Source organism: Sciurus vulgaris, assembly GCF_902686455.1.
Source record: "Sciurus vulgaris genome assembly, chromosome: 17".
Taxonomy (NCBI): domain Eukaryota; kingdom Metazoa; phylum Chordata; class Mammalia; order Rodentia; family Sciuridae; genus Sciurus; species Sciurus vulgaris.
Window position 1 is genome coordinate 39,462,491 of NC_136478.1, and position 23,574 is coordinate 39,486,064.

General features: G+C 45.9%; 1 protein-coding gene across 10 annotated transcripts in view; it reads left to right on the forward strand.

Moving 5' to 3' along the window:
- Nucleotides 1–23,574, forward strand: part of ZNF536 (zinc finger protein 536) — a 431,821-nt gene that overhangs the window by 63,109 nt on the left and 345,138 nt on the right. The window lies entirely within an intron of this gene.

The window sequence follows — 23,574 nt, forward strand, 5'->3', positions numbered from 1 at the left end:
GTGCACGCATGTGTGTGTGTGTGTGTGTGTGTATTTGAATATGACTTCAGTCTTTCTAGAAGTGTGCTATTCCTTCAGATTTCATCAGAACTCCAGAAATAAGACAGTAAGTGCAAATGCCCTAGAAGCAGTTTTGGAGGTGTGCAGGATAGTTCAGTGGGGGTAGCCACCAACCTTCTCTCTCTGAGGCCTTTGGATTGCAGGCTGAGAGAATGCTCTAAGGGAAGACTGAGGCAAGACTGCTCAGAGGGAGGCCGTATGGGTGTGAAAAGGAGGGCCGATCCTAGAGTAGGGAAGCTGGTTCCAACCATCAATCTGCTGCTGTCAGCCTGGGTGAACTTGAGAATTCTCAGGACCATGCAACTGCAGATTCCTACCTGAAGGGTGAGTGCTTTGGGCTATATGGTGTCTTAGGTTCTTTACAGTTCTTATACAGAATAATCTAGATAAAGGTGTCAGGATGTACCTGCAAAGCCCCTGGGATCTTGGTAAAATGTGGATTCCAATTCAGTAAGCCTAGGGGAGCAGAGATTCTGCATACTTAACAGATTCTCAGGCAACTCCATGCTGCTGGCCCTTGGACCACACTTTGAGCATAAGGTCTTTGATGGATGGCTCTTAACCCTGCCTGCCAATTTGGAATTACCTGGGGAGATTTTACTCACCAATGTCTGGGCCTCACCCAGACCAATCAAATCATGAACTGGCTTGTAGAGAGTGGGGCAATTGGGGGAGCCCTCTTCATATGTAATGAGGGCATGGATCACTGGTGTAGTGTAGTGAATCTCCAACTCCAGCAAGCACCAGAATCTCCTGGAGAAATTGTGACAAACAACTTTGGGCCCCAACTCATTTTCCAATCCATAAGGCCTGGGGGTAGGGTGTAAGAACTTGAGTTTCTAACAAGTTCTATGTAGCAGCTGATGCTGCCAGTCCACGGACTAAACTCTGAGAAGCTTTGCTTTCATGTAATCAACTAAATCATTAAACAGAGATCTGGAGGGAACAGGAGCTTGTGGGTCCAGGACACCCAGAGCCCTCCATCCAGGGTCACTTTGTGCACATCTGGTTTACATCTTCATTGGTAAACTTTTGTTAGAAAAAGATTTGTGGATAGAAGACAAATGTTTAAAAACCTCTGGTAAAGGCAAGACTTTTAATCATGGGGATGGTGAATATTGACTCTTCAGTTGAGAGAGAAATCAGGCAGGCCCCTTGGTCATCCTGTTGCCAGACTCGGCCATTTTGGCCCCTAATCCTGCCCTGTCCTGCAGTGAGTGCTTCACATGCCTGAGTCCTAGCTCCCTCTTTCACACAAGTGCTCACACCTAGTGTGAGGCTTCCATGGGGCCTGGCCTGGTGCTGGGCAGCTCAGCCTCTGGTGACATCAAATGTGTACAGCTGTTAGTACCTATTGACTGTGGGTGTCAAGCCCTATCCTCATTTGATATGCATGATCTCATTTAATTCTTACAACGACCTCATGAAATGAATGCTACCATTATCCCATTTCAAAGATGAGTATCTGGTGCTGCATCCCAAGTTGTGCCAGAGAGCAGCAGTGGTTAAGCTAAAGGACAGTGAGACCCACTGGTAGGTCAGGTCCATGGAGTACAATGGTGACAGCTTTGTCCAGGTCCCACTGCCTGGTCCAGGTGACAGAGCTCAGACGTTCTGGATGCCCAGGGCAGCCAGCAACTTGGGAGAGATCACTGTGGCTATCTTTTCTTGGTCAAAGTGCCAGTTGTCCAATACCTCCTGGTCGGTGAGGTTCCTCTTGGATGAAGCCCTTTGTTTGGCCCTTGGTTGTGTAGAAGTGTGTGGGAGGAGATTCTGGGAGTCATCCAGAGTCTGACTGGGAGGGGCGGGTGGATCTCTCCAAGGTCCACATTCTGTTTCTGCAGCTTGCTCTCTGCTCCCAGCATCCCTGGGGGATCAGGAATGTGTCCACCACAACAGGTTCTTGTTGAGTCTGTGCCAGAGCTAGTTCTTCTCCCTGTTCACCCAGTGTGCTCAGTTCAGAGGTTGTGGGCCTCCCTGCTAGAAGGAAGGGAGGCACAGATAAACACATGGTCTTCCAAGTGACACTTGGCTCTACTGGTCAGGGAAGTATGGCAACATCCTTTAGCCCTCATTTGAGCCAGCTACCTGTCCTCTTTATACTTGCTCTGGGTCCCTCTGATGTGCCTTGGGCCTAAGTGTTTATAACTGGTGTCAGTAGCAGAGAAAAGGTGAGAGCCAAGCTTATGGAAGAAAGCTAATGGATGAGTTTTGTGAGATGGCCCCAAATCAGGCACAAGATCCTAGCTGAGAAGACCCTTCCATTGGCCAGAACTGTGCTGCCCCCCTGTGCATTTAATACTGAGACCCTTAAGACATCTTCAGAAATATCTTCAGAAATATCCTGAGGTGCAGTTCAACATCAAACCCAAGGATCTTCCTTTTGATTCGTCAGTGTTCTGTCTTCAACTTAAAAGAAGATGGATTTAACAAAAGGCTGACTCGGAAACTCTACTGTGATTGCTATTGGGCACCTGGTGACCAAAGTCTTTCTAGAAGTAATTATATAATCTCTTAGTATGCCTAGCAATGATATGTGGGGGAAAGTTTGTATACAGTTTAATGGAATGTCTACTTAAGTGCTTTGGTTAATAGAATGTTTTTGATCCTAACCCAAGCCACTTTTTTTTTTTTAAACCCTCGAGGGCTTTATTCCTGAACTAAAACAAAACAAAACAAACCCAAAACAACAAACAAGCAAAAAAACAAAAAAAAAAAAAAAAACACCTGTTCAAGTGAGGTGGCTCATGTGTTTTTGAATCTTGGAGCTGTGTCTCTCTCAAATCACCTTTCCCAGCACACACATAGCTGTGACCTACCAGGGGTGGCTTGGCACTCCATTTTTTTCTGCAAGGTCACATAGGATGGAGGTGATATTATCCTAGGATTTGTAGAGAGAGTGGCAGTTCAGGTAAAGGATTGGTTGTGTACTGGGGGAAGGGCAGCCCTGTCTCAGGGATAAATGAATAGTCTGCAGGGTGAGCCCACCTTTATTGTAATTCATGCAGTATGGTATGGGGGCTCAGGTGCCAGGCATCAGGAGCTACTGGCCTTGCACAAGGACCTTGTGAACTGAGTTTCCTCCAGAGACCTTGTGCCCTTCTTTCAGGAATCCTGCCAGGTCCTTCCCAGCACCCTTTCCCCTTTAGAATACTGAGCAAATTCCAGACACCCATTAGAAATCAAAGACACATGGCCACAATTCTGAATCGAACCCAGGTCCTTGACTGCATCTGGACAAGAGAGGCATGCCCAGAGTGTCCTCATGTAGGTCCCACCCTGTGTTACCCGCTGTGTAAGGAGATCATGCCTTCCTTTATCTTGCCATACAGCATAGGGGACCAGGGAAGCCCAGGGTCATGTGTGGCCCAGAGTGTAGACTTGGAAGTTCCATTTTGAGTTTGGGGTTTCTTGAAGGGAGGTCCTATGGGAGTCAGTGACTGTGTCTGCCATTGTGCCCCTTCAGGTTTTCGAATACAAATATCCTGGTGACCATTTAAATGAACATTTCCTGGTGGTGGTAGATTTGGAATGTATATCCTTGCAGGAACCCAAAGCTGTTGAAAGATCTTTGACAACTCTTGAAGAACAATTATGCTGACTCCTCTATCCTGTCTCATTCCAAAGAAACTTTTCTGGAATCTGGGAGAAGTAGGACCAGGGAGCATATTACAGGCCAATTTTAGAATTGCTGGGGAAATGTGTTTCAAGAACAGGTTCCCAGGCCTGAGACCTGGAGGCATATGGGTCTTGGTGGGGGCCTGGGAATCTCCATTTCCCACAAGCTCCTTTGGCAAGGCATAGGGTCCAGGATTATATAACATTGAACCTATACTTTGTCAGGTGGACTTCAGAAGGCTGAATTCTGGTATCTTTTTTCTTTTCAGTTGCAGGACTTGGGGTCAAATATTTTGAGTTCTTAGAGCTCAATTTTCTCACCAGTAAGAAGAGAAATTAGATCTATATGATTCCTAAGAGTCTGTCCAGTTATGGTGTCTCTAGCACATTAAAAACTATCTGCATTTCAGGCCTGGTAAATTACTTTTGCCCCTGAAGGGGGCCTGGAAAAGAGGAGAGAGTGGGCAAGACCAAGGTTATAAAGGTGGCCTCTGTGAGAGCATCGTTTGTATTTATTGAAATTGCTTACTTTAATAACCCTGGATATGCACTGGATTACAGAAATCATAATCTTCTAAAAATTATGAATACCTTGAAATTCACGAATTCAATCACTTTTGTGATTGGCAACATTAAATGGCAACAGCTCATTTAAATAAGCAACATCTGGACATTATTATTTTTAGGGATTTTTTCATCTGTTGATTTAAAAATCTGGGGCCCTTATGAATCTTGCATGAATATCTTTTATATTCACATCTACCATCAAGACACAAAGAAATAGCCAAAAAACATCGTCCAGTGATTCTTTGATGCAATGCATGTGTTTTTTTAAACAACAAATCCATTGTGAATGAGAGAAGATATAAAATAGGCTGCCTGTGAGTGTAGGTGGAGGGAGAAGCTTGATCTTCTAAGAGCCAGAATAACCTGACAATTCAAAGCCACAGTAGAGAGAAGGCTCTGATTTTATATATAATAATATAACATTTTAAAATAACAATATAATTTTGGACTGATGATATCAGAATATGGTATTCACTATTTCTCAGAATAATCCAATTTAGAACAATGTATTCTGAGCAGGTTTGGTAAAAATAGAAGATCTATCTGCCCATGGTATAAGATAATGCATTAATTTTTATGTGTGAGTTATGAAGATGTACAACTCGGTTAAGAGTTAGGATAAACATAATATTCCTTAATTAATCCATTATGCCATGGTACACATGTGCCATTTTTATTACCTTAAAAATGAAAAATGTCAAAAAAGGAAATTGCTGCTTTTTTATTTCAAAAAAGCCTTTTTTGAAAAATCATAAAATGTCTAATCTAATTCACCATATAATACTAATGAGCTTAACAAGCCATCTCAATGCACAGTTTAGGATAAAAGGTCATCAGTTTCTGGCAGTCAAATTCCAGTACTTTTCAGATGAGGCAAAACCTTTCAGCACCAAATATCGGAAATGGCATTTGTGATTAGAAGCGTTATTAATAGCTATTTGTTATTAACGTAGCATAGCGTTTCAGAAATTCATATTCTACCCTCCTTGCATTTTCTAAATCTTATGGCCAGATGCCAAGATCGTTTGTGAACTTCAGGCATTTCTTTCCCGGGAATCTGCTTAACTTTTTGCCCATCCCAGTTCTGGGAAACACACACACACACACACACACACACACACACACAGTGCTTTCTGTTTGACACCACATTTAATTTCCTCAAATCTCTGGCGTCTCTCTGCTCTTCAAGCAGCGTCCCTGTCTTCGGTATGTGTCAGTGTCATCTGCCCGCGTTCTTTTGTCTCATCATAGAACAGGCCATTTGGAGGCACACCGCCGCCACCTTCGGCAATGGTACACACGGCGGCTTCAGCCAGCCTTGTTATGGAAAAGAATTGCCCGGTGGGTTGAGGGAATGGCCAACGGCGGACTAGAATCACGAAGCTGAAAGTAATATTGCCGACTGGAGGTCATTTTTCCCAACTGAGGGGCAATAGTTTGCCACTATAAACTGCACATTGCAGTCAGTATATGTTTTATTAAACCATTTAAGGAACTTGGGAGCCATTTCATTTAAACTTCCTGCTTGATGTAGCTCAGGGCAGAGCCCAGAGCAGCTCACAAAAGAGGCCTAGAGTAATTTGCAGAAGAAATACCCTGCGTGCCCAGCAGGATGCAGCGCAATTGGGGGAGCCTGGCCAGGGCTGGACCCAGTACTTAGAGAACTCCTCGATGCTTGAGCGCATGCGCCTGTGCCCGGGTGCGCATGCGTTTGTGGGTTCTAGTCCCAGCTCTGCCACTAAGTAGCTCAGTCAAATCTTGATCAAATCTCTTAGCCTCTCCGGGACAGTTCCTGCTACAGAAAAAGGAGGGGATGTTGAATTTGATGCAAGAGGCTGCTCAGTGATTCTATGAAATGCTGGATCTTCAGAGGGTCAAGCCTGAAACTGTGGTTCTGGACTCCCCGTCCAGGTCCTGCCATCACCGTGGAAAGTCAGCCTTTGTTCCTCTCCTGTCGGAGAAATCCTCCTGGCTGCCTGCATTTGGACAGGCCTGGGGAGCCATGACCATGCAGGTCCAGTGTTGATGTGCTGGTTTTCAGCAAAGAGTAGGGAAAACACATTACGCAAAATAACAACACCAGAAAGCTCTTTGGATGATGCTTTTGTGTCAGCGGAGGTAGGAGCTGAGGCAAGTGCTATGTGGGCTCAGAGCACTGGGTGCCCAGACCACCCTGGCTGTGGTTTGCTGGTCAGCTCACTTCTGTCTCTGAACTTCTGTCATCCTGTCTGCAGAATGGGGTGGTGGTGGCAACCCTGCTGCTTTCATGTCCTCCTACCAGGGATGTGCCTTGTAAGCTGGAATGTCCTGTGGACACCATGGTTTAATCATTATGAATAATTTTATGATTATAATTTAGCTTCAGAATTTCCCCTGAATTGATGCTGGTGAATTCTGTGTTCCGTTTGCTCCTGTGAATAAAGGAACGATGAGGTGAGACATACTTTATCTTTAAGAGTAATGAACAGAATGAAATCAAGCATTTTGGCGTTCTCAGCCCTAACCGGTGGTCTTTAGTAGGTGGCCTTAATTCTACAAAGTTATATAACCAAATCTTTTGTCTAATTGGTAACTATATTTAGGAGGTAGAGAAATATGTGAGCTATTCGTTTCGATTAAATTTTTTATTATGCACTCTGCATTTGGATTGACAACTATTAATATTAAAGAGCTTGGCCAAATTGAAATTTGTATTGCTGGAGAGACTTAAATATAATGTATGATGCTGGAAAAAAAAAAGTCCAGGGAATATGGGAATTACTGGGTTGGGTGCAGACAGGTCTCTGCCTGGTGCTGACATGTGCTGGGTCTGAGCAGCCCCACCTCTACATGCTTAGGAGAGATGTGTCAGGGGCTCTGCAAAGACAGTGTCAAGGTACCAGGAATTGAGATACTTTCATGGAGATGATGCTAAATAAAGATGTAGAGCACGTTTTAGCACATTATACAAATAATTTTTTATAATAACTGTTTGTATACAATATTTTTTCCCAGCACTAATAAGAAGGTTCGGGGGTAAGGCAGAGAAAGTCATTCTAAAATAGGATTCATGTATCACCAGTGTATCCTAATGATGAAGAAGAGGGAGCCCATTTTCCACCCCCAAGCAGATTTTACTGCTGTTGTGCAAGTCCTCAGAAGCATCCCTTAGGAGGAGGATTCAGTCCATGGTCTTGTGGAGAATGTTCTAGGAGCAGATTAGAGTTTGACCAGGGGACTTGGACCTGTGTTTCTTTTCTTTTCTTTTTTTTTTTTTCCCATTGGGGCACTTTCTTTCTGTCTGTGGCACAGCATACTGGATTGCCACATCCAGGGTCCCAAGGGTCCCATAGGATTTGCACAAAGACTTTCAGGGTCTTTAAACAAGACAGGTGAGATGTCTGGGTCCACACAGACTCTGAGCAAGACATGGAACCAGAACTCAGTCTAAGGGGTACTCTTAAGAGAAAGTGCCCTCTGAGGAGTCTGTGCCTCTATAAAGCTGAAGATGAGGCTAAATCTCCTCCCACCAGCCACTGGCTTTTGTCCCTGCCCTCTGGTCCTTACATGCCTCCATCTTCTATGCGTTTCCTTATGCTGTTCCTTCTGTCTGGAATGTCAATCCTGGTCCCATCTCCAGGCAAACTTCCCAGTGGCCCATGCTAAAGACAGTCCCTCTGCAGTGCTCCTGAGATTGATCTGCCCTCAGGCCCGTCTTTGCTTGCCTCCACTGTTCCCAAGGCCAGGGCCATGCCCCCTGCCTTGTCCTTGCCCAGTGCCTGCCCATAGAGTGTGCTCAGTGTGCCCCAAGTGAATCCTCTAGATCTTGTTCACCACATCTGACTGGCAGAGGAGGGAAAGGGGACAGTTTCACACTTGGTGCTATAGTTACTTAGTTTATACCTTTTCCTAGCTCTCTGGAGGCAGGGGCAGTTTTCTTTGTGCTATTCGTGACTTTCATATAATTTACCCCCATATTGGGAACTGAAATATGAAGGTAGGAAAACCTCCATTAGTAGGGATGCTCAAAGAATTTGATGGTCTGGGTCAGTGGATTTGATGGACACAGGTTTTCACCAGCAAACACTTTTGGCTCTAGATGCTTTAGTTATGTGTTGTTTTAAAGTATCCAGGAGCCTCCAGTTGAGTGATGGCTTTTCTGAGGTGTCCCAAGTCTCCTGGTGTGCCTATTGCTATCAAACCTGCTTCAGCTCCCAGATGTGACCCCAAGCTCCTGGAAGGTAGGGCCTGTCCTCATGGTGATTCCTCCCCCACTGGTTGGCTGAGTGGCTGGCACACCTGTGCCTGTGGCAGGTTTGTGTGATTAGACAGCCATGCCTGGAGCTGCAGGGCAGGGCAGGTGGTTGACTGGAGGCTCACATGCCCCATGACAGCCTCCAATAGGTGTTTATTTACCCTACGTGTCTGTGGCCAGCTAGGCTCATGACTTCTCTGGGGATCAGACAGTCTAGGGATTGGTTATAAAAAGATAGTCCAGTCACCTGTTTACTTTATGACCCTTTTTATTAGCAGGGTTAGAGGACATTGTTGGTGCCTCTCAGTTCACACAGCTACTGGCTCCCACAACCTGATGGATTCCTGATGTTTACATGACTGACTCTGCTTGGGGACTGTCTCTCCTCCCAGCGGGTACCGTCGGCAGTGGGGCAGGCCAGAAGTGCTAGGGAGTTAGTGCCTCCAGAGCTGCCTTCAGTCAGTGGCGGGATGGGAAGTGGTGGTAGACAATCAGCTTCCTCTCCCACTGGGAAGGCAGCATGGGGCTGAGCCCCATCCAGGTCTCAGAGCACCCCACAGGATTTGCCCTCTGTCTACTAATGGCTTAGCCCCCTCTGCTTTGGCTCTTTTCTCCCCCCACTTCACTTTTCCATGAGCCCACCTGGCTTCTCCATGGGTCACTTCCCACACCATTTTCTCCTTGTCTCAGGACCTTCTCTGGGAAAACGTGACTTGAAACTGGGGATTGACCTGCAAAACCTGGTGGATAATTTTCATGCTTTGTCCACTTATGCATTCTTCACTGGAACCTTCTTGAAGCCCCTGACAGGAGGAAACTGAAGTCGTTATCTCATTCCATAGGTGAGAAGGCTGAGGCCCAGAGGACTTGTAGAGCCAGGAAATGATTTGTTCTCTGTCTCCTGCCCTCCTCACTTTGCTGATTCAACAAGGGTTGAATGGGCTCCAGGGCATCTCTTGCTGCTTGTGCCCATAAAGGGGGAAACAGAGCAAATTCCCTGACTTAGAAGATGGTTCTGAAGGCAGGTGGGGCTGACAGTGAGGAGACCCGGTTGGGTCCCCAAAGCGGTGCTTTGCTACTGTTGAGAATAGCAGTGGGGTTAAAGGACTGTGTGGCACTTTAGAGAGGATGCCAAACCAGGCCTTGCAGGGCTGTGGCATATGGAGCGACCAGCCTTCAGGCTCTGAGTGTGCTCCTTGCACCCTTTTTCACCATTAGGGAGAAAATGATGGACAGTGGAGACGCACACGTTCTCATAATGGTGCTGGAGGGAAGCTCCAGGGCCCAAGGCGTGCTGGTATCTGCGTGCCTGGGAGTTTGCAAGGATGACTTCAGCAGAGGAGGGCTGCATGCACTTAGGAGGACTCCTGGTTGTTCTTCCACCTCTGGGCTGAGGAGACTGCTTGGGGAAAACAGACTTCTCTCTCCCCAACCTATTTGTTCCTCTGAAACTCTGAAGACTTTCAAACGAAAGCCTAAGTAAGCAGCCCAGAAGGGAGTGGGAAGTCCTGAGGCCTGGAAGGAAGAGGCTGAGGGTCTTGCTTCTCACTAGTTCTAAGACCCAAAGCCACATTTCCTTTGGGCTTTGGTTTCTCCAAGTGTTCTGGACAGTGTGTGCTCCCCAGTGTGGTTAGGGCAGGCAAGGAAACCTAGGTGGAGCGTGAAGCAGGGGAGCACCTGCAGGAAGGGGCTTACACAGGGGCAAGAGAGAGAGTGAGAGGATCCTTGGGGAAGGAGGGAAGTCGGTGTCCTTACCTGACCCTTCTAGGGCCCTTGACTGCCTCATGTTTCCCCATTTGAACAAATCAAGGAAAGAAATTCTTATTTTACTGTGTATGGGGAGGGTGTGGAGAGGCCCCTGTTAATTGAGCAGAGTGATTAGTGAGTGGGGGTGTGATGTGAGCTGGAATGGACGGCAGGGAATGTTCTGACAGAGATTCAGTATGGGCTCTGCAGCCTGTTTTTTGCCCCTCAGATGTACCCTGTGCCTCGAGCCCTGGTCCCATCACCGAGAAGCTGCTAGTGTATTTGCTCCAGCACTCACAGTGGAGGGCAAAGGCAGCAGCACTTGGACCTCTTGGTTGGGTGGGGCCAGCCCTCTATTCTGCTGCCAAGGTTGGGTTCATTTGGTGGCCCAAGGCCTGGGACTATTGGTTGGGGTTTGGGGTTCAAGAACTCACCTTCTGGAAGTTGGAGGGATCTTCTAAGCAGGCCTAGGTCTGTGACCAAGACTTAAATCTGGGGTCATCTGTCCTGACCTCTTGTTGATGTGAGGCAGCAAGGACCAGGTGAGTGGGGAAGGGCCTGTGCCATCAAGCACCCATCCCTCTCTTGGTCCACCCTGAGCTTTGAACCTGGGCAAGGCACAGAGTGGGACCCCTGGATCTATTTAGTGATTTGATTTGACAGAGGGTCACATCAGTTTTTTTCTCTCCAAATTTTAATATCAGATTCATTTATTATGCTGACTGCAACTGACAAATGCTCACATTATTCACCCATTTATTCATTTGCTCATGAAATCTGTGTTGAGTAATTGTTTTGCCTTATTGGCAGTTTTAATTCTATACTTCTTTTTTTTCAAAAGGTCAGTGGCTTGCTAGCTGACCAGGCCAGCGTGAGCATTCCCTGGAGAGATGTTTTGCAAAGAGATGCTCATTTACACTGGTCAGACTTCAGCTTTGAGTTTCTCTCTTCTATGGTTGTCTTGGATCAATATCCTGGAATTCCCAAGACACAGCGGGGATCTTGTCTTTCTGTCATCCTGTTACCTGGCTCCATGTCTGAGTCATCCTATCCCTTAGTGAGATTATTCTCTGTCCTTGCTTGTTAATTTCAAATTATGATCTAATGACATGCATACAAAAATGGATATGTGTGTCTTGGGTTTATTAGACTTTTACCTCTAACATTTTTGTTAGAATAAACCAAACTGTCATGTGTCTCAGTGTGGGGCCCACTGAGTTTAAAACATCTCTAAGTTTGCTCCTGACTTTTGCCTAAAAGTACATGAGATCCAAAGTTCAGCTGTAGGCTGTGATTTTTGGTTTGGAATACTGAAAAGTTAGTTATGAGTTTGCTTTGGGAAGAGAATGGAAATGTTCTGGGAATCTAGTTCAGTAAAGTTACTTCTGAGCTGAAACGTTCAGAGCGTCAAGATCTATAGTCTAGCGTGTTATTTTATGGTAACTTTTTCTATGCAGCTGTGTTTGCTGCAAAAACTCACATTTCTGTATGGAACAGTGAATGAAATATGAATGTGCTTTTTACAATTTAGTACTTTTAATAAAGGATTTGTGAGCAAAAAGCTTAAGTACAAGAACCACAAAACATATAGATAAAAATATAACCATAATCACACATCAAACCCAAGAAAATTCATTACATAGAGAACATCAGTAATTGAGAGAAGTTGAGAGAACTGACAGAAAAATAATATATATCCTCAGAATTCCAAAGGCATGAATCCTTTTAGCTAGGATCAGGGCTTCTGAGTTCTCTAGGGTGGGTGTTTTATTACAGCGGATGCTTTACTTAGAAGGATGTAATTTATTATCATTGAATTCGCATGGCAACATGAATTTGGATTTGAGTTTCTGGGAGAAGTTTACAATTAGTCCCCTCATATATATTTATAGCTTTGAAAAACACTTGATGTTAAAATAACTTAAATACCTTCCCTTTTTTTGGCTGATCTGTGAAATACTGTTTTTTTTTTTTTTGGTTTTTTTGTTTTTTTTTTTTAACAAAACCTAGCCACTGCTAAGTGAAGCCTAGCTATTGTGTTCCAAGGCACCCGTAATTACACGGGCAGCATTGCCATGGCGAAAGGGCATGCACGAATAGACACAGCCACTCTATGCCCGCAGGTACCTTGGCTTTACCTGAGGGATACTTTTAATTTTTCTAACTTTTCCGTTTCCCCATTAGAAACTTGTTTGGGATTTCAGAGGAGACTTAGTGAGAGCTCTAACAGGTTGTTTAGGAAGGTGTTCCTTGCTTTGCTATGGTGGGAGCTTCCATGTCCACTGAGGGTCACACCCACTCATTCAGCTGAGAGCCCCCTTCTTCTACATCTTTTGTTGCTTTATACCATGTAGGAATTGTCAGTGGACTGTGATCTCTATGGTTTTTCTTTTTCTATTAAAATACAGTAAGAACTTGATTATGTGTTTCAGTATTTCTCAGCCTGACCCACAAGTAAAGCCGGTGACAATGATTTAGTTATTGGCTTGTGTTTATTGCCAATGCAATGAGGTTGCAGTGTCTGACATTTTCTTCTCACTATGTTGAAGCTTTTAGCGAGTTGCTCTTCTTACCCAGCAAGCCGCATAACTTGGCCTCTCTTTGCAGATGGGTTACACATTCCTTTAACACTGGCATGCTCCCCTAACCTTCCTGGGTGGCTTTCGATGACTTAAACACAGTAATTGGCATGGAGGTCTGAAGCTTTATTTTATGATATTAAATCATTCTTTTCTGGAAACAGAACTCTGCAAAGTATACCGTTCATTATGTGGAGGCCTATATTAACACGGGCTCTGGCTGATGGATGGTGACATCCTGGAGAACTTCTGCAGTACATGTCAAGGGAGGTGCCAGCTCTCACCTATGGAGGTGGTTGTTAAAACCAGAACGAGATGCAGGAGTTCACCTGCCATGTGTCAGGGATTGAGGGTAAGGATTTTCCCCCCAAAGGCATGGTGCCTAAAAGATAGCATTCACCTAAAAAATACTTAAAATGTGGACTGAGATGAACTTGATTGCTGTGGCATTATTTTAGGGGTACTTGGCGATCTCTCCATGTAATCTCGTGAATATTTTTTTTTTCACGTGAACCATGATTTTCTTGAAACAAAGAGGATTATCAGTCATAAGTTCTGAAGACTGAAATGGGGTGGCAGAAAGGTTTAGAAAGAGAAGATTTTTTAAAGGACTTACAAGCTGGCACTCAACTCCAGCTGGGGAGGAATTCTTTAGTTGGGCGCCATCTTGGTTCCCTGCTCCACAGCAGGGAGGGGAGGATTGGAACTTTTCAGGCGCTCAGAGTCCTCATTTGTTCAATTCCAACTGGTTCCTGCAGTGCGTGGTCAGCAACTGGAGGGAATCAGGACCTGGAAGGAAAGCCTGTGAGAGTTGTCTGAAGCTCCTGGGCTCTTCTCTGGAGAACCTGGGAATTACAAGTCACTCAAAGTCACTCTGTGGTCAAAGCTGAGCTCAGACCAGTGCAGATGGCTCTCCCTTGGCTCCCAGCACCCTGTCCATTGGGTGGCTTGGTTTCATTCCAGATTCCCATGTGGAACACCATGATATTAGGGGAGAGTGCTGTGGGATCAGATTTTGGTGATGAGGCCAGCTTGGAAAGAAGGGTACCTGAGAGTTCCTTACCTTGCAAGTTAATTACATTGTGATCCACTGCAGTACCTTTCAGGTCTGCCCTCTCCACTTGCTTTTGCCAGCCTTGCCACATCAGGCAAGATCTCTGAACAGTGCTGAGAACTAGAGTCCCCAGACAAGTGCAAGAATTTCCCACCCCAATGCAGGGATAAAGTTGTTTTTTTTTTTTTTTTTTTTTTTTTTTTTTTTAAGACAAGAAGTCCATTGGGACAAAAAAAGGAAAAATATAAAGGAAATCAAAACAAACAAACACAGTTGCATGAAAATGCAGAGGCCAAAGAAGTAGCACATGTAATGAACTAACTTTAGGAGGTGTTTGGTCTCTCTGATGGCTTTCTGGGTTGTTTCTCATAAAAACATTTTTTGCCACAGAAACGGGAGAAAGAAAAGGAGGAAAAACTAACTTCTGGGAAGGTTGAAAGAAATGCTGGTTATCTAACTGGTATCAAGTGGGTGAGTGTGGAGTGGCTTCGGTGTCTAAAAATCATTTTGTTAGTATGTAGGTCACATTACTGTACTGTCTGGTTATTGGACGTTGCCTTAGATAACTGTTTGTGGAGTATTAAATGGTTTTGCTGCCTCAGCACCCTTTTTAACTGGTATTTTTCACACAGTTGTGCTGCTGAAAAGGCGCAGTGCTGCAGCAGAAATCAATTTATCTTTCCCTCTGCTACTTGTGTATTGTGAGTTCTTGTAGTGTTTTACCATTTGATTAATTGATATTCTTTGTGTTGGATATCATTTGTAACGCTGCTGTCCAACTCTGGGTGCCTTAAAAACTTTCATAAGAACACTACATTATTTATGTGAGACCTCCTCATGACAAAGTACAATAGTGAGATGCAGAAAGAAAAATTAGATCAAAATGCTCTTGGCTTATAAGTTTATTAAGGGCGGAACAGTGTTTCCATTCACGTCTCTCGTCCTTTCTGCCTCCGTGTTGCACGGTGGCTTTGACAGGCTTTGCTCAAAAAGTTGGGCATTGAAAGTTTTTCCTTCCCTGGTCTTTTTTTATGGGCCATCCTCCGGTGGGGGGCTCCTAGTTCCCCCTCAGATGGAAAAGTAAGTGCCGGAGAGGCAGGAAGCAGTGGGAAGTTCAGGCAAGGCGTTGCATACAGAGCCTGTACCAACTGAACCCCAGAGAGAGTCGGGGAGCAGAAGACATCTCCATCTCTGTCTCATAGGTCTTTCCTAGGGCCTTGTAGGAAAGCCGGATGCTTTTAAAATAATCATGTTTGTATGCATTTCACACGGCACGGGTCTTTCCGTGGGTATTATTAATATCTATTTTTAGAGCGAAGAATGTGGCAGATGAAGGTACGCAAGGCCTGCGTTATAAAAACAGAACAATACTGTTGCTTCCCCGTTTCATTAGAAAGTTTCTTTGACCCTGCGGTTTATTTCCAAACATTCAAGTTATTTGTTCTGGTGTATTCTTAAACAGGGGTTGTTTTTCTCCCTTTCAGAAAATGAGCACAGATGGTGATGGAGTTTTCAAGTACTGACATCCCTGCTCGAGAAAGCGTTCCCACCTTCTTTGTGCTGAACAAGTCAGGCAAGCTAACACGATGATGCGATCATCGGTTTCATGCAGACATGCAGAATTGATTGACAGGGGAAAATTTAACATAAACCACACATTCTTTCAGTGCCTTCAATTTCTTAATGATGTTTATTTGTTGGATATTAGCAGCGGCAGGAATTTCATTTAAGGCGAAAAGGGGGGAGAAAGGAGAAGACAGAGTAAGGGGAGAGAACTTGTTCCAGGCAAGCAGGTTTAAGAGGAAATTTACTGCTCTGGTAGAGTCTCCATCAAAACAATTTGTAACCGCTCTTCGGAGCCAGCTCCGGAGCTGAGGCTGTCAGCGGCTAACTAGCCATTCTCAGACCATTGCTTCTGTTTGCGTGACTAAATACAGACAATTAAAGCCGAGCACTTTCATTCTCTATGAACTCATTGTTATCCAGGGTTCAAGTACTTGGATAATGGGCCACAGGGAGACGGACGGATCATGATGGGCAGTGGCAGAGGGCTACTTGCTGAAGCCCATTCCTCATTATCTGCTGCATGCTGTCCTCCATGGGTGAGGGCTTCAGGTTGTCCTCCTTGCCTGTGGGTTTTTGTAAAGATTGGCCAGAGAGATTCCATGACCCCTGACCTGATGCTTGGGTCCTAAGAGAAGCCCTTGCTTCTTGGGTGGTTGGGGATGGCAGGCATGGGGACCTCTTTTGGAGCTCTGATGGTGAATCACTAAGTGCAGCGACTCTCCGCTGGCCCTGCTCAGTGCCCAGTCACCATCTGTGTCACAAGGGGCCTGTTAGGGCTTCCTGAGGCTGTGTTCATCTTTCCTGATGCTCTGGGCAGCAGTGGAAGAGAACAGAAGGCCATCAGTCTCTGAGCTCCCCGGGGCAGTGGCCCTCCATACTGAGAGTCAGCTATGAGACCCTGCACCTCAAAGAGTTAGGACTTCCTCTCTGTAACCCCAAATGCAGTGCAGATAACACAAACCATGAAGCCATAGCATAAGTGCGGGGAAGCCAAATGGTCTTATGATATTTAGTATTTTTTCCAAAACATATTTTTTTTTCAAATTTTTTTTCCTCAATTTTTGATGCTATACTGTTTCTATGCCCCTAAGCAACCGCTCACTGTGTGTAATCACCCTTCATTTACTCTCCCTTCAGATCTGGTTCCCTCCTTGGAGATATCCATTCCATGCCCTCCTATTACTTGTTTAATACATTCTTGAAAGCATCTTTGCATCCACTCTTCCGCCCCATCCCCTCTTCCCCCCCTTTAGCCCTGTCTTGCTGTAACTCTGAGATCCTGGAATTGAAGAGCTAGTTAGGTTTCTCCTGAGTCACATGGAGGTAAATGCATGACTGGGGCAGGTGCTGGGCTTCTGAACATCTGGGTTCCATTTGCACTTGTCATTGTGCAGGTGGAGAACATGGATACGCTCTCGGATGACCCTGCCAGACTGGGAGGTACATGTGACCCTGACCACAGGAGGGCTCTGTGGGCACACAGTGTAGACAGTAGCAGTGGGTAGAAGAGAGAGGGTTCCTGCAGAGGAAGCTGGACCCTGAGGATAAAAAGGAGGTCCTGATTCCTCTGTGCCTTTTCTCCATCCCTTCCTGCTCTGACACAGAACTTTCCATTCCCTGCAGTCAGACTTCTAAAACTCCCAAAGAAACAAAACAGGAAACTGTTTCTATCACTAATGCCCTTGTGATCTCAGGCAGTCACCCTCCCCTGCTGGGACTCAGTTTCTTCCTTTATAGAATGGGAATAGTAGCAGTCTCCTTGGCTCTTTACAAGGCAGGGGTTTCTCAGTCCCTAGATATAATGGGGGACAGCCTTCAAGATCCCGCTGGAAGCAAACCCAGAGCAGAGCATACCAAAGGCCATCCCTAACTCTCAGAGATGGCTTAGCAGTGTCACAAGGCTGTGGCGGGTTCAGAGCCACAGAAACTAACCGGGAACTTGTCCTAGGGCATTGACACAGTTTTCACAGTCCCTGAAGCTCAGATGGAGGCTGAGCAGACCTGAACCCAGAGAAAAATTTGCTTTCAGGTAGTTTCCTGGGCTGGTACCCAGCTCAGGGAGTTTTCTGGTAAACCTTCCTCTGGCAGAGCTGCCCTTGCTTGGGGCCCCTGCTGGTTCCAGATAACTTTAAATAAGTAAAAGCATCCCCCAAAGAAGTCCACTAGGAGTGACTGACCTCTGCTTAGGAGTCCTTCCCTATCCCTGTCCCTCTGTGTTCTGCCCGGCCAGGGCAGGCTGGGAATCAGAACCTGGCCACAAGTCACCCCCTTTTCCAGGAGTCTTGGGAAGGTCTGCTTATTTTACACCCTTCCATGGGTGGCCCCTTCTCTGAGCAAGGCTCCGAACTCTGTTCCCTCCACAAAATTCTTATACTCACCCAATGGCTTCTCCAACTGTGCAAGTTTCCCAAGTGTCCCTGTCCAACTGGGAGCCTGCAAGCTATGGCCTATGAATGAAGGTCTCAGGCCTGTTGTCCTGGGACTGCTCATGCAGTCGTGGTTGCCAGGGTGCCTGAGGAGCCTGGACCTCAGGCCTCCTGGGCTCCCTTGCTCAATGTGTCTTAGGTAAAGGTGGGCCCTCCTTTAAGGAAAAGTAGCGTGTGAAATTTGAGTTTCCTCTTGGGGCCATGGAGGCCCAAGCACTGAGAGGAGAGGCCCTTTCCCTTCCTCCTTGATGGGTGTGCTTTGGAGTGTGCCTGGTACATGGTGGTATCTTAGTAGGAGAGTGCCCAGCACCCTGGTGACAATACTGATGCTCCTTTGGGACTATCAACCCTGATTTTTTGCTCCCATTTTGGGGGCAGCCCTGCCTTGCTGGTGTCCTAAGCAGATGCTCACTTTGCCTATTGAGGGTTCACACTGTCTCCTGGGCTGCGAGCTGCTGGATGGTCCTGCCCACCTGCTGTGTAGAGGATATTAGAACGAAGGGCCTAGGGACCCTGTTCTTCTGTGGAAGAGTGGCAGTGCCAAGCTGAAGGTGCACTGTGGCGACCCGATGGCATGGAGTGGCAGGAATGGTTGCGGAGCCATGGGCAGAGGCCGTGGTGCCCACGGGGACCCCCAGTTTGTGGGCACTCCACCTGGTTCTGTAACTTTCAGGTTTCTCCTGCCAGGTGCCATGAACCCTGAAGATCCAGTGTTCAGGAGGACTTTCTCTGTTGTCCTCTGCTCTTGCCACAGGCCTTCGGGAAAGAGCTGTGATAGAAAAACTAGCAGGCCAGGGCCCGCTCTGGAAGCTGGGCGGCAGAGCTCGCTCAGCCTCAGGTCCATGTTGTGGGGATACATTTTAATTTTGAGCCAAGCCGCTTTCCCGTGGGACCTCTGCATGCCAGGCTGGCTCTCTGGGGCCCGGGAGGCTCCACATTTCCTGCTGTCCTGGGGACGGGGGTGAGGCCTTGGTTAACTGGTCAGCGTGTCCTTTCTTGGTCTCTGATTGGACCTGGGGGAGTAAGCAGGGAGCGGGCCTAAGGTGGGCGGCCTGGTGCGTTGTAACCAAAGTCCACCCCCTCGTTTCTTTTTGGGTAGCCACTGCTGGCTGTTTGCTTGTTTGTTTGTCCAGACAGATGGTTCCTGTGCTCCCTGACCACCACACCATGGAGAGGGTGGCCCACCACCTCCCCCTCCCCCATGGCTCCTTACCTGGCTCCACCTGCCAACCTTGGTCTAAATGGTGTGTCTCAAAGAGGCCTTCCTGGCCCACCAGGGCCCCCTTCTTGCTCTTTTTATTTCTTTTTCTGTGTGCATTTCCTCTCGGCACTTTAGCTTTTCCCTTCTTATTGACTATTTGCTCCTCTGTCAGATTATCAGCTCCACAAGGACAGGACTTTTGCTCCTTCTGTTCTCTGCTGTATCTTTAGCACCTAGAACCTCATTCAGCACATAATAGATGCTCAACAAACAGGTGTTGAAGGGGGAGAATGAGGAGGCATGGCCCTTCTCTTGAGGAGTGTGTGATCCAACACAAGTCACTCTTGGACAGTAAGTGACAGGCCAGAAGAGGTCTCAGGACATGGGGAGAGGAGCTGTTGAGAGTAGAGAAGGGATTGCTGTGGCCCGAAGTGGTCAGGGAAGGCTTCCTGAAAGAGGTGGACTGGAAATATAGATCAAAGTTTTATAAGCAGAGGGAAGAAAAGGGAGTAAGAGTGATAATGGGTGGGATTGGCTCCTGGGCTCATGTGGCGTTGGGTCTGGTTTGGGAAAGTCACTCAGGGCCTGATGGGAAGGTTTGGAGTTTCCGTGATGGGTTTGGGTCCTTACCTCATCTTGGAGGTACAGGGCAACTTAGAGGGTTTCTCATTTTAGTATGGTTGACAATGTTTTCCTGTTTAATTACAAAAATTCTGCATGTTCACTACTAAGATTCAAACAGTACAGATGGATATAACGTGAAACCCAAAATCCCCCTTTCAACTTTTCTCTGCCGAGAAAACCCCTGTTTTGAGTTTTGGTGTGCACCCTACCAGACTGTTTATTATAGGTTGATGTCATGTATAAGATGAATGCTCACATAAACATAAAGTCACACAGTGTATTTTCTTCTACATCATAGGAGTATACTGTATATATTTTGTTCTGAGACTTACTTTTATAAATAAATAAATATGTGTGTGTGTGTGTATATATATAAATATATATATATATTTATATTTATATATATATATATATGTGTATATTTGGTTCTGGGGATTGAACCCAGGGCACTTAACCACTGAGCCACATCCCAGCCCTTTTTTATATTTTATTTAGAGACATTGTCTCACCGAATTGCTTAGGACATCATTAAATTGATGAGGCTGACTTTGAACTTGTGATCCTCCTGCCTCAGCCTTCCAAGCCTCTGGAATGACAGGCTTGCACCACCGCACCCGGTTTTCCATATTTTTATGGGTGCATTATAGTCGTACCTAGTGGTAGGATTTGTTGTTACATATTCATACAAACAATGTAACAATATAATTTGGCCAACATCATTCATTCCCCAAGATTTCCTCTTTCCTTCTTCTTCTCCCTCCCCCCATCCCTTTTCTCTACTCTGCTGATGTCCCTTCAGTTTCCATGACAAGGATAGAAAATAAAAATCAATGCTTTTTAAAACACTAGTAGTATTGTTTGTAGATCAAATCATCAGATACATAGGAAGATCATGCAGTTTAAAATTTCTGTATAATTCTGTGTGGTGTAGTGTATTCCCATTCATCTAACCATATACCTATGGGTGAACCTTAAGGTGGTTTTCATTTTTTCCTTCTATCTTATACTTATATTGCTACATACATGTATGAACTAGTTTGTGAACTAGTTTGAATATATCTGTAGGATAGACTTCTAGAAGTAGTGTTGTGGGTCACTAGGTCTATGTATTTAATACTTAGAGGGAGATCACCAAATTCTATACATGTCTACCAATATGGTATGCACAGTACTCATTTTCCAAATTCCCACCAGTACTGAATATAATTGCTCTTTTAAAAGTTTGTCAGTATGAAGGATGAAAACTGGTACCATTGATTTATATTTCCCTCACTGATAGTGTAACCAGTTATCTTTTCATGTGTGTATCACCTGCTGCATTGTCTTCTACAAATTTCTGGCTAGTGTTTTTTTTTTTTCTCATTCTTCTATTTTTTTCATTGATTTTTAAGAGCTCTTACATATGTTGGTCATTAACTCTTTGTCATACATATATATTTAGAAATATTTTCTTGGGTCACTCTAGAGCAAGGAAAGGACATAATTAGAGGCAAGTCTTAGAAAAACTGTCCTGATGGCATGCTCAGGATGGACGAAGTGGGGGAGACCAGCACCCTACAGGTAATGTACCTGATAGTATCTAGGTGTGGAAGGGTGAGATCTGATCATCCTTTTATATTATGAACCATGTACCTTGCTCCTCTTTCCCCTAGAGGCATCCCAGGTGTGTGCTGAAGACTTTTGGAAAGGTCTAGAAATGGTTGGTGGGCTTTGACCTGAGTGCTGGTACATAAAGGATAAATCATTTGCTTTTCCTGGCCTACTCAGGCTTCAGAATCCAATTCTGACTCTGGTTGTGGCTCCACTTGACCCAGGCCCTCCCTTCACCTGGCATCTAGGAGGCAGTTCTGTGGGTCTTGCTTGGACCCTGGGAAGCCCGAGGGCAGAGTCAAGGATGCAGCTTGAGGGAAAGAAAAGCATGCTGCCTTGGGCCACACCTGGCTGGGCAGGATATGGCTGCTGAGCAAGGCTTCACTTTGCCCTTCTATAGAGAGAGGGTCACACCCCCCTCTCCCCCCCAGATTTTAAGCTGCTCAAAGCTCTGAAAGCCTGTAGTCCAGGAACATAAAATCTAAAATAAAAATCAATATACTATTGCTAAAAATAACCACAGATACCCCACAGCGAAGACAATCACCACATATTGAGCTCAGCCCTGTGTGGGGACCTAGCTCCTTCCTGTCCCTGAAGATGGATATCATTGTTTACTCAGGAAACTAGGAGTACAGGGCTTACAGTGTGGCATGTGGTTGCCCAGACAGTTCTTGTCACCGCTGGGACTCAGCCATCCCCAGGCATTGGAAGAGCCAGCCCCTCACCAGTGCCTCTGAGTTCAGGACAGACCCACATCTGACTGGTGACATTTCTGCCCACTGCCCTGGATTTACACCTATACTCATATGTGGATGTGGCCGTCTGGGGGTCTGGTGGCCCATGGAGTGGGGTCCTTGACTCCCTGCTTTTTCTCCACCAAGGTTTTGGGGGACTTAGGTACCTTGTGTTTGAGCCCAGTATTCAAATGGGCTGCTGGCCATGGATCTTGCGAGAATTCTTTATTCCCACCTGCTGCAGGGGGAGGTGAGTTTCAGTGACCTCTGACCCTTATCCCTGGAGGATTTACCTTGTGTAAGGGAGGGCTGAGTGAACTTTCAGAATTGAGAGCAGAAAGGTAACGTTTGAAGGCATTTCTTCTATTCTTCCACTACGCCCCCTCGTTTTGTTTTCCCTCCTCACCACTTAGCAGCAATTTCTCTCCTTGTTTCTAACAGCTACCTATAGAAAACACTTGAATGCAGATCATATCTTGATGGTATTTACTAATATAAATATTTGCTTTCTAGAAGTAATGTTGTACAAAATGCTTTAACTGCAGGCTAAGCCGCTGAATGCTCGAGGTAAGAAACGCCACCTCCGGGGGCGGAGCTGGTGTCTAGCCAGCTCCACGGTGGGAAATGGGAATGGCAGAAGGGCCACACGTTGACACATCCGGCCTGCTCTTTGTAAGGACGTTGTGGGCACTTTTCAAATGATAAAACCATCTTTGCCAGCTCCCCGCAGAACCCCTGGAGCTTAACAGAGTTGTCTCGCAGCACTGTGTGAGGTTTGACGGCATGCTTACCGTGTGCCCAGAACCGTGTTGTGGAATGCTCAGGCGCTTTCAATGCTTGAGGAGGGAGTGATAGCAAATCAGTTATCAGTCGCATTGATTCCACCTGGTGTAATATCCAAGAAGATGGAAGGAACTGAGCGAAACAGACGTAGGTCTGCAAAGAACCAATGAAATGTTGCAGACCAAGGCTGGGGAGGGCAGCCTGGAATACCTGGAATTAGGGTATTTTTAAATATGAGCTTATTTCAAGCAAATTTAAATAACATAAAATCCCACTAGAGCCAGAGACCCCGGAGAGGCCTTCGGTTTGAGGAAATAAGATTTGAAAGGCATTCACCTCTGACTCTGCGTAGAGGCTGCAGCATGGGGCTTTGGGGCTTTGGGGCTAAGGGGAAGGATGCTATGAGCATGTGCGTGTTCTTGTGGGTGCGTGCACAACTGTGTGTTTGCATGCGTGTGCATGGGTGCACGTGTGTGCACTTGCATGTGTGCATAGCTTCCCCCTTAGGGGGACAAACTGGAAAATTCCTTGCAAATGAACCCACAGTGCCAGGTCCTTGTGTCCTGGATCCGTTTGAGGTCAACTTTCTTCACCCAGGGTGACTCCGTTTTCAGATACACTGGATTTGGAGAGTGCCTTTGAGGCCGATCCTTTTATATTTGATATTATTACAATTTTCGTAACCTGAATAGCATTGCTTTTAACCAATAAACAAATGCTAACTGCCAACTTCTTTGGCTGGACAGCCGTGAATCGGCTTCAGCAAGTGAATAGATGACATATCAAAGA